This window comes from Antedon mediterranea, chromosome 2 (genome assembly GCF_964355755.1).
Source record: "Antedon mediterranea chromosome 2, ecAntMedi1.1, whole genome shotgun sequence".
Taxonomy (NCBI): Eukaryota; Metazoa; Echinodermata; class Crinoidea; order Comatulida; family Antedonidae; genus Antedon; species Antedon mediterranea.
Window position 1 is genome coordinate 20,789,847 of NC_092671.1, and position 13,264 is coordinate 20,803,110.

Here is a 13,264-nt window from a genome sequence, read left to right on the forward strand (position 1 = left end):
GAAAAACATATGTTGTACACCTGTAATAGCATTCAATCAGATTTGAGTAAGTTCCGTAAACTGATCGTTAAATGTATTCCGACTAATGAAACATTACGGCCAGGTTTCCCCGAATGGTCAGACATAGTTATAGGAACTCAGAACACGTTTGTTAATGAACTCATCTCCTTATTTACATTTAGTATTTACAAATCTTGCATTATTTATAAAACAAGAAAACGGATTATCACTTGGAATTTATTTAAGATAGAAATAAAAAATTTAATTTCAAATGAATACTTATGTAATCTAAACAAAGCAGAAAGAAAATGGAACGACGTTAAAGAAAAACTCCTTGAATCAATTATCTAAAAAGAAAAATAATCAATAAAATTAAATTTAATTAAGAAATACACAAGAATAAACATAAACGTACGGTATAATACGGTTTAATTTAGATCAATTGTTAGTTTACCATCATTATTATATTATTGTTTTCTAGGAGGTGCCCGAGTCCGGGATGACCGAGACGCAACTGGTGCTAGCCAGGATTTAAACTAGAACTATAAAAATAAACCTGGCTAGCGACGAGGGCGTATCCCCATACTTACGGTTTGGGTTTAGCTTTGCAATATTTATTAGTTTGATATTTTATTATATAAATAATAAAAGCAATATTATGTTAAAAAAACTATACAATTTTATAAAAGTATTCAAACAAAACATAATCTTATAATGCAATATACCATTTTATCATTATATCGAATCTCTTTTTAATACTGAATATCAATCTTTATATCGTTTTAGCGCTGTAATATAAATTTTCTCTGTATACATATTTTTTTTATCTAGATTTCAACACAATATCAAAATATTTTATTTAATCTTTTAACCCCTGTCTGTGTAATATCACTTAAATAGTCATTGATAAATAGATAGATATAGACATATATACTGTAACCTTCACCATATTGTTTATCATTGCAATAAAAGTGGGTTGCCCCCCACAAAAGAGAAAAAACCCCAATTTTTTGGAAGCTGTTGAATTTTGCGCATCGGATGTTGTGACATCATATGGCCAGTTGAATTTAATTCACGTGGCATTTGCGCGGCGGATAACCTAACTCGTCCATAGAGTGACGAGTTCAAATCTAGTTATTATTATTATTATTTTTATTATTTTTATGATTATTATTATTATTATTATTGTCATTGTCATTTTCATTATACTTAGTATTATTAATGAATTAATTATCTTTCTCATGAGTTGCCATTTGATTTTAATGACGTCATCATGCCAATAAACTTGAGCGACGTAGGTCGTGTAATTTCACCATTTTATAGCTCGTCGGAATTGATGATTATAATTTATTATGAAACCTATTGAAATATAGACATGAATTCATATAAAAATTAAGCCCATCTGATGTTGTGATGTTATCATATGGCCTGTTCAATTTAAAAAGTAAAGTTTTTCTTTATCTCTTTTGTCAAAATTGTACAAATGCGCATCACGCTTCAACGTACTAAATTTTCTTCCAAATCTTATATTTATTTGCTCTATTCATTATTTTTCGGAATTGTCATCTTCAAGTTTATTTTGATTATGTAATCACACCCAAAAATAAGAACATGATGTGAATCCCGTAATTTCACCTATGCTACACTGTATATAGATATACAGTATATACTGTACATATTGTATATGACATATAATAGGCAGAACTCAGCAGCACTAAAAGTGTATATGCATCAGGTCATAAAGCCTGGTTTCCATTAAAATCGCTACAGCGTTTCCATTAAAATCGCTACACGCGCAGATGTCGCCGACGCAATCGAGAAGCCTCCCCGATTCATCGCAGTCAAAGTTCAATTCAACCATGTTCAACTTTGCCGATTGTGTCGTCGGCGATGAATCGTATACGCGTACCAAAGAATATTTAGCGCTCGCGTACTAGATCCCCGATAAATTCTAGCGTTTCCATAGAATCGATACGCTCTGTCATGTAGCGATTTAGGGTCTTTCACACCTGTTCCGACACGGTTCCGGTCCGGCGAATCGAACGCCAATGTTTCGTTTTCACGATGCTCTACGCTGCTATGCGCCAATCGATATGCACGTAGCCGCGTAAAAACAAAACATTGACGTTCGATTGGATTTGCCGGCGCCGGACCGGAACCGTGCCGGAACAAGTGTGAAAGACCCACACATCAACATTTTTCGCTCATATTTTAACGTATTTTTTTTAATTGTCCTGTATCAAAATGATCACCTATAATTCGTCAAATCGACGAATTAAATTTTAGTTCTTATATTATTGGTATATTGTAGGCCTCTACTGCCCGGTTGGTAGATATTTTACATAAACGACCAGAGTATATAACTTTGAATACCATGAGACCCTAAAAAATGTGGACCCTTTGCAAATTGTGGGGTAGGATTGTTTCTTGATAAACTTCAGATACGAATAACCAAAATTTCAATTTGCACGTCCACCATGTCAACTGATACCCTATGTGTCATTTTTGTGATATGCCCATTAAAGTCGACTGGCATGTCAACTTCCAAATTTCAACGCGCCGATACGATTAAAAAGTTTTTTTTTTCTTCAAACGTTGAGAGCGCTATTCCATGTTGATATATCGACGTTGATAGAACCGCAAATTGTAAAATCATAGCAACTTACAAAATAAAAAAAAAACCTTCAAAATCAACAACGCAATTCTTCTTTTTAGGATCAGAGGCTACTTTATGTTGTGCGACCGCACTTTGTAACAATGTCGTAAAACTGGCTGGGTTGTTTTGTAATTCTTTCTGCACCGTAACAATAATATTATACAGGAAAATTGCTAAAACGATTTTTTTCTAGGCCTAAGTTAGATTGCATTAAAAACATTTACAAAAAGTTCAGATCACAGGAATGTTAGGTTTATTCTATAAGAGAAAACAATCGCATTCACAGCCTCTTGCCAAAAAGTTGAAAAAGTTAAAATATATGCTGATAATCTATGCTATATCCAGTCTAATCTGTTTTTCTTGTTATTTATAATAATAATAATTTGTACATAGCATTCGTCATATTATTGTTGTTATGCATATACCTATATTTTCATTTTTTGCACGTTGAGAAACTAAGCCTATTGATTCGTTGGTTTGAATTCCAATACGTATTTTATGATTAATGTGCGTTTTGACTTTAAACTCTAAGCTACGTCGGGTAAAATGCAGTTGTCACAGGAAATAATGCATTTTCTTGTATCTTTTTGCAGATGACACCGGGATATAATCGGAACTTACCGTTAAAAATGATTTATCGATACTTCATTGCGCGTGCATTTCTTACACAATGTTGTGATTTTATTGTTTAAAATGGTGGTTTTATGAATCTTGGATCTGGGATCTCTGCATAGATTCTCTGCATATATTATAGTTTATTAATTATTTTACTACAAATCCAAAGAAAGGTTGTCATGATCTCGTCGATGCAAACATGTTTCGTTTGCAGCGCATGGAAGGATTGGCCTATGCCTCTGTATCGTTAAACTACCGATGACTCTGCCACTTTATATTTTAGATTTCTTGCTTTTAGAATTAGGCCTGATGAAAACAAAATAGACACTGAAAAATAAATAAGACTACAGTGTGCCTAATTAACTAATAAACGCTGTATAATATACCTTCTGTACATCCATTTATAAATTTGTGTATACTGCATTGTACAATATTACTGTACTATCTTTTTGATTCCCTAACCTTAAAATCATTATAAGACGTTGGTTAATATATATATATATATATCCAGCCAGAGACATTTTTCCATACAACTAAAAAAAAATACGGAACTTTCGCCAATGAGCTATGCTCGACGCGATTATGAGATCATGTTCCGAATATGAGCACTGTTTCTATAATTTACAGTATGATTTATATATATATATATATATATATATATATATATATATATATATATGTATATGTATATATATATATAAATATATATATATATATATATATATATATATATATATATATATATATATATATATATATATATATATATATACCTACAATCTGCAAACAGATATATCCTCTTCCTAGCTTACTACACTGTCGCTTTGAATCCCTTCAAATCTCATTAAAGATTTATTTATATTGTTATTTATGTTCTTGTTCCTATTTTTTGTTAATTTATATTTTTATAACGCTTGTTGGAGGTGTTTATAAGGTCTTTTCATAGAATATCAAACTTTCTCACCTATAATAACATAAAACTAATATGTGCGCTGATGATGTTTTTAGACTTACCCTAAATAATGGATATCTAGGAAGTAAAACATTAGAAACGATTGCTATGTTTAGCAACTTAATCGTTACATGGTGGACAAAAGTTCTTTTTCAGACCTAATTGATTTAGGAGCCACCCAATCAGCTTCCGATTTTATTGCGGCCAAAATCCACAATTTTGTTGCCAATAAATTGGACACGAGTCTATACCTTTGGCAGTAAAAGTTACAGATAGACAAATAATGTATTTGAATCAAGAATTTCTGAGGTCAGTAAAACCGATTCAGGAAATATTATCTAATGTGACTTCTAAAATGGCGGCTAAAAATAAAATGGTAGGCAGTGAAATTGAAATACCGTAAATCTTCTAATTGTAACCCTGGGTTATTATTCCTTGAGTAACCCACCCCAAATGTTCCGGTCAGCAAATCATAGCAAAATAATAAAATAGTACGAATAAATAATTTGTTTGAACTCTAACTTTATTTTATAAACTCAAAAACACTTAATCCTTTCCCACTCCCGAGATCAACATGCATTATCTCCTTGTTTTCAAAATACGGCTGCATCATAAACGACCAGTCTTCATAAATGTAACAAATCAAATAGTTTTTGTGACTCTAATATTAACCCGTTACTATTAGACTATTAGAGAAGCGGGTTGTTATTATTAAAAAGTCACAATAGTTCATTCCTTATGTCTTTCTGTGTGCAAATCATAGGTAAATTGCAAGCATTGTATTTTATGAATATTTGAATCACCAATGTTGGAAAGGAAATGTAAGAAAGTATAGCATAATATTGTGAAATCATTAATTATGAAACATCTTGTAATCAGGATACCAGGAGCTAGGCCTACTGCTGCACTAGAATTTCTTTTACCTGATATTCTGATCTGACTCACTTGATACATATCTTTAATTATTATTATTATCTATAACATAATAGCAAAAGCCAAAATGTGTTCCTCTATATTCTCCTAAGCTGCAAGTCCGATACTAGCGCCGTTCGAGCTGGGGCACCTTTTAATTCCTCTTTCTCCATTAGTCTATATTGGAACTGCAAATTTGTACAAAAATGTGTGTTTTAGACCATATGTTTCTCGCTCCTGCTGCCGAACATAGGATTAAGCACCCTGGCCTTTTACCATTTTTCACCAAATGCATTGCTATCACTAGACTGGGTTATGTTTCTAATACTAATTACTATTTATAAGCTGCTATATAGGCAATAGTTAAATTCGGCTCAGGTGTGACGGGACGATTCGGCCCACTTTTAGGCTGATGATAATGTCTGACTAAGTGAGGCTTTTAATTAGGATAGGATCCCGGTAGGATTTTATGATATGAAATATTGTACATTATGCTAACATTTTGTTTTGCATTACGTTTTATGTAAGTTTTTTCAAGAGGTGTAGGCCGTAACAGGTATAAGGGGGTGCAAACAAGGAGGATGAAGCTGCAATCATATTTAATTCTTTCTAATTAGGCTTAAACCATCAGAAAACATACAATCTTGTTCACCTTAAAGATAAACCACCAAACATTGTAGGCCTACCACCACAAATCAAGACATTCAACTGAACAACAGGAGACTGCAAGAATTTTCAACCAAGTCACTGTTCTCCAGTTATAAATGATATTAACATACTTTGGGAGCTTTTACAAAACATGACAATTTACCAGACGACTATGAAATGCAGGATTATGCCCTATACCAAACATGAGGACGGAAAATAACTGACACAATAATATTAATAAAACAAAAATAATAAAAGTATATTATTTTAATATATTTACACAGACAAAACAAGAACAACTATACAGATGTATTACAAATTATTATATTAACAAACATTCTTTTTACAGCACTACTATTATTTGCGATTACTCTGTACATTTGTATTTAAAATTGCTTGCTTTTAGAACTAGAAAGCCACTCCGAGGGTGCATACCTCCGCCTGCTGTAAAATTCTACATAATAAGATTTATTTTCCGGAAAAATTGTGTGTGTCTTAATGCTGTGTGTGATTTAGACTAATTTCACTACAAGCATGTGTAGGCCTATGCGAATTTGGTGTGATGGTTATGTAACTGGCCTTTCAACTAAAAGCAGACTAACAACAGCAACGCGAAAAACAAAACGAATAAATTTGATAATAGGTTTTTTAAACTACTTGCATAAAAAAACATGTACATTGAATCTAATTATGTTTTAAAATTACAAGCCACAAGTTATAATTCTTGCCTCTTGAACAAAAATGAAGTTTTTTGGACAAGTAGTTCTCGAGAAAATGCAATTTTAGTTTACTCGATACTTGCTCACCGGCTTTTGAAAATTCTGTCCTATCTTTTAACACTAGCAGGTCTGAAAATAATTCTAAAAAGTGGTCCAGAATTAGGACCGTGGTCTGGATTGCCTCCAAAATTTAATGGAGTGGTCCTTGACCGCATATCTATCTGTATTTTCATTTCATTTTGGGAAAGATCTTGTAATTACTTTTTGAGTAATCCTGCTAACAAACAAACACACGCGATCGATTACATATACCTCCTTGGCTGAGGTAAATTAAAACAAAATAGACACTGAAATATAAAGAAGAGTATGCCTATTAAATTTATCTTCTTTCTAATATAAATGCTGTATAATGCACCTCTCCGCACTATACATACATTTATAGATTTGTGTATACTGCATTGTACTGTATTATTACTGTACTATCTTTTTGATTCCCAAACTTCTCGAACAATCATTAGATGACAATCACAAGATGATACCCGTCCATTGGACGGGTATCTGCTGGTATTTCTAATTGATAGTCACTTCATTACTAAATAGTATACACAAATTAGAGTCTATAATTGTGTTTCTATGAACAGCATTTTATTGATGTGCGAATTAAAGTCATAGATCATAATTCAGTTGAGAATCATTGCTTCGGTCTTAAGCTCTATCTACACTATCAAACTTTATGTGACAAAAAAAATGTGATGTGCACATAATTATATGGAAATGATGATGTCATATCACTATCATATTTGGAAATATCACTACCATATTTGGGCACATTACACTTTTTTTTCAAAAGTAGTTTGATATAGTGTATACAGAGCTTTAGTGAGGTACATATTGAGGGCAAAATCAGTTAAAAGCTTATACGGTATATAATGATGCTGACTATATGTAACGCGCAGCTCCTCGGATGACCAGCTGCTGAGCATATCCTACCTCAAATTCAGTGCATAATCCACTTGTTGCTGACTACATCATTTGAGTTCCATTAGAATTAATTAGTGGCTTCATTTTGGATTTTATACGGTACTTGTAGATCCTAAACGTCTGTAATGACATTTATATTATTTAAGGTGATGATCTAGCTCATTTTTGGCCCTCCTAAAATGGGGTCTGGGTTAACTTTTCAGCTGCTCTAGATCATTTTTTTTTATCCTTTACAATGTCTCTCTTAGCCACACCAACCAAAAGAAAAGCGCCAGATTGTCATCTTCATACATTGATGTACGTAGATAATTGTCACATGCATAGAAATTGCATCTTTCCAGCTAGGTTGACTGGGCTCCTGCTCTTTTGATTTTAAAACAAGGAATATGAATTACGCAGAAACATAAGTTGCAAGTCGTCTTTCCATTTATTTCTTATTTTAGTGAACCACATTTATCCAGATTGTTGAAGAATACAGTTAAAAAAAGCCCCCCCCCCCCACTAGTTTGCAAAAGTAGGCCTAATCTCGAAAAGAAGCCCAGCTATTAGTGTACTAAAAAGAAAAATAAGCCCATTGGCTGCTTTTGAAGTTTTTTACGGTATAATGGGTATAATAATATATAAATCAAAAGGCAAATTTACTGAAAATAATGACAATGGTGCGGGTATCAATGGCTGGATCTCAATTAGTGGCGTTCCTTTCCTAAAAAAAAGAGTCGATACTTCAAATTTGGTTATAAGTACAGGTATTGGAAATTTGCAACTTTTAAGATTTCAGACCATTTAAAATTTGACCTCAGATAATGTCTGATTCCTCAGAACTCGTAAACCGTACATCCTAGAAACATGAACATTATTACAAATGATGCAGAAGTACTACTTTCTACTCATTGTTTAATAGAAACTTATGCATTCAACACAGTACTATTGGAGTTATTTAGAAATAATAGATCTGGATCTATTGGGCAAACCTTGAAAATGTAAAAAGATGCATGATAGAAGTCTAAATGTTTTATACAGTATAACATTATTTTCCATGCATTGTCGCATTGTGCTAGCTAATTGCTCACACCATTTTAGATATCACAATTTATTACATTTAATGTTACTTACAGTTATGTGTTTTGGTGGCTGGTTGTACTGAGCAAAATCTGTACAAATTACTACATGTTAACTTTGACTTTGACTTAGCCTCACCATGGTTTGACTGAGGTAAAAAAAAAAAAAAACTTTTAGTAGCCCAACACTCTTTTAGTCACTAAAAATCTCTGTACCGGAGTATCTTCAGAATGTTTGAAATAAGACTATGGCGAAGAACGTACTGTAACTTAGGATGTGTGTTAACCAATGGTGTTATTGTAAGGATCGTTTCTTCTTCAACAAACTTTTAGGAATATAGAGCTGGAATATTCAATCATTTAATGATACCATTATAATGTTTTTCAGAGGATTAAATTAGCTCCTTGTCAGGTAGACCAGGGTTCCCTTTCACACACACACACACACTGTATAATATATTCAAATTTACTTGCGAAGATAAGAAATATATTTTTACAATGTTAAACTTGGCACTCTCTATAGAACGAATGGTTGCTGCAATATTATAACTTTCTTACTAGTGGTTGCTGAGACCAATGGTCAAAAATAAAGTTTCACGGTCATTTATGGCAAAAGTTGTCTATTAAAGTGAATATAAATATGTATCTTTTGCGTATTGTGATACCACCTACGACCATATCCGCCTAACGATTTCTGAGATATTAAAAGTGTGCTCTAAGCCAAAAATGTGCCGGCTATATCCAAATTAGGGCTTTATTGACAGTTTTATGATTGTCATTACACTTTCTGACCATTGGTTGCTGAGATATTCATATGGCATATTTCTTGACCGGTGGTCAGAAAAGGGGTTTCTGTCCACTTTTGTCAAAAGTCTCCCATTAGAGTGAATATAAATATGGGTCTTCTGAGTAATTTGGCACAAAAAGTATTCCAATAAACCCAGTATTTACCTCAAAGTCGTAACTTTGACCATATTGACCTTTTGGCCCCTGTACTGACTAAGCAAAAAATTGATTTGTATTGATAAAAGGAAGCAAATAACATTGTTGGCATAGTTTGCTAGAGGGTGCAGATAACCCTTTCTGGCTCCCTACCTGAAAACACATCACTTGCTCGTGGAGGCGATAGAGGTTATTGGTTCTGATGAAATGAGTAGCTATCTTTGAAATTAAGCCTGTAAAGATAAATGTAAAACTATTTGAAAGATTCCACAAAAATTAACTACAAATATCTATAGTTTAATAATTGAATATTATATTATGTATGTAGTTTATTTTCTTACATTACAAGTTTAATTGAAACAATTTTACAATGCACTTCCAGTCGATACTTCAGCAAAATAAAACCACACTCCATAGTTAGTTGCCTCACTCTCATTTTCAATACTGTACTGGGAAAAAACAAGTTGCATTATTTAACTTGGGTGATACTGTATAACTTGGCCACTACAAACAATTATAATAATAATAATAATTTTCTTTCTGTTTTTTATTAATTTTGTACAATATCCATCCATTTAAAATGTTTAATAGGCACTTGACAAGTGGGCTCATAATAGTATCTAGAGTAGTCCTAGCTAGTAGTACTCAAGACTGGTTAGATTGAGTAAATGTAGGCCCTGTGTGTGTGTACATTTTTCCTGGCAAAATTAAATATAATTTATTTATTTAATGATATCAATATTTAACCAATTTCACTGTAGCACATAGCTTATAGAGCCTAGGCCTATAGTCGAGTCAAACTGTTTCATTACCCCAAAAAATTGCAAGAAAATGTTTTTTGATGAATTACAATAAAAAATGGTCTCAAAAAACATATATCAAAAGTTTACCAAATTCGGACTACCGCAAAGGTTCAAAATTTGACGTTAAAAAAGATGGCCGCCAATTTTTGAAAATCGGTAACCGCTTGTAGTAGACAGCTGTATTTGGTGTCAAATTGTTCAAAATATATATGTTTATATTTACACTTTTTGAACATTTTGTTGAAACATGACCGGAAATTCCATGTTGTGACCTTTGACATATATGGCATGACGTTTATATATCTACGTAACTGCAAATCACATATTGGTGTCAAAATGTTCATAACATACATATTTATATTTACTGTTTTTGAACATTTTGTTCAAAAATAACCGAAAACATAAGGTTTTGACCTTTGGTACTTATGGCATGAAATATTTTCACATACATGTACAGGAGGCATGTTTTACGCGAATGATATTTTCATGCAGAGCCTATCAGCTTTTACGCACTTAGACACACAGCGTGTTGAAGTTTCATATGTAGTGTTTTGTAAAAATTGTTAAATATAAAATACCTAAATTATTCCTAACTTGATTACAGAATATAGAGGAATCTTTATTTGTAATATATGTCAGGTTTGTGGACGTTCAGTTTAATTGTTTGTTCCGACATACCACTCTTCTGCTCCTTTGTAATTTCGTCCTCGTATAAATGCTCCACACACTTTCCAAAAAAAATCTGGAGTGGGATATTTGATGCACATTTACATTTCGATGGAGAGTTCAGATGTTTTATGATTCTTGTTCTTGTTGCCATATTTTGTAGCGAGAAGTTAAATTGTGTCATAATTGTTTTCATTTGATTGTTTTCACTGCCATTTGCCTTTCCTTTAATCCATTTTCAAATGCAATTCTTCCAGATCCTGTATGTATATTACAGGCTCTGCATAGACATCGTGTCAAAGGGAAAACCTTGTGTTTTCGATTATTTTTCAACAAAATTTTCAAAAACAGTAGATATAAATATGTATGTTCTGAACATTTTGGCACCAATATCAAGGTACTATGATTTTTAGCTACGTAGATATGAACATTTTTTTATGCCATATATGGGTCAAAGGTCACAAAATGGAATTTCCGGTCATGTTTCAACAAAATGTTTAAAAAGGGTAAATATAAATATGTATGTTCTGAACATTTTGACACCAATATCAAGACTCTGTGATTTGCAGTTACGTAGATATATAAACGTCTTGCCATATATGTCAAAGGTCACAAAATGGAATTTCCGGTCATGTTTCAACAAAATGTTCAAAAAGTGTAAATATAAACATATATATTTTGAACAATTTGACACCAAATACAGCTGTCTACTACAAGCGGTTACCGATTTTCAAAAAATTGGCGGCCATCTTTTTTAACGTCAAATTTTGAACCTTTGCGGTAGTCCGATTTTGGTAAACTTTTGATATATGTTTTTTGAGAGCATTTTTTATTGTAATTCATCAAAAAACATTTTCTTGCAATTTCTTTGGGGTTAGGCCCTATATTTTCATATTTTGACCTGACTAACGCTTATAATGCTAACGTTCTTGCGCCGTGCCAGGAAAGTGGTATCAATCAATGTCAAGTGAGGTGAAACCGGAATATGGAATCTTTTAGTTTAGTCGCGTTTTTTTGTCTTATTTTTGCGGATACCATCCATAATCTGCTACAAGCAACAACCTTATTAAATCTAACATCCGTAAAGTTTAATGTGCTTTCTAAACACTGCTTTCATGGTGGAAACAATATTTAACGTCATGTTGTTATTGTGTATATAGGCGCTACATGAAATCGTAAATATTTGTATTAGGATAAAACTATTTTAATCTATTTTTTTGCTCCACGGAGAATCACTTTTTCTCTATAGAGAGGGAACCAACAAGATGGTGGCTGCAATCGACCAATCAGATATGCCCTACGCAGTACGCACTGCTATACGCCTGTGTTGAGCCTATCTGCATGAGAATGATGATACGCAACGCAGCGTGTTACTGTTAAGCGTATAAATGCGAACGAATTCTATATGATCCTTGTATACAAAAATTGCTAGATTACCAAGAAATTATTGATTCCATTGCGATTAACAATATATCTAATTTTATAAAATTTCACTATGCTTTGACAAGTATGTTTTGTAATTAATGTCATTATTATAACATTATTATTTTAAAAATTAAATAATGTTTTTGAAGACATTTACGGCCGCCATCTTTTTGGTTCCCCCTCCTGTTGGAAGCACTTTTTAGTCTGGAGTAAGCCCTCTAGCCTTCGGCTTATTACACCTCTTTGAATTCAAACTAACTACAAGTTCTGAGAAATCCAGAGAGGCGTAATAAACATAGAGCATTAGAGCCATATTATAGGTCCTAGGTCTATAATGGCGTAGAATAATTCTAAACCGCCTGGTGATATACTGAAAAATATATATATAAACATCACAGGCCACCTGGTGATATGCTGAAATTTAATTAATTTTAAACGATAAAGATGAGGAACTATGTGAGAATATATATATACATCTTTTGTTGTGAAAGTTATATATTTCATCAAGAAATTTGGTAAATGGGCAGTTTTTGGTCCGTGGGTTGAAAAATTTCATTTACTGATTTTGAACTCTTGACCATGTTGAAGTTCTGGATTTCATAAAAAAGGAAATCAAATCTTTGCACTTGATCACTATTACAGTGAACAAGTTTTAAAGGTTGCCTAAAAAATCATATTGCCATATACAGATCGGTGTTTAGTCCTTTTGCCATTCCCTACCAGATGATATCACCAGTTTTTTAACGTCTGACGTCTTTTTATTTATTTTTAGTTTATTATTAAAATATAAATAGTGATGATTAATCAAACTCTACTTTTGACACAGATGTTGGCGGATTCTTAAAGGTACAAACATTGTAAATGTTGGGAAGCAAAAAACCTGTGTT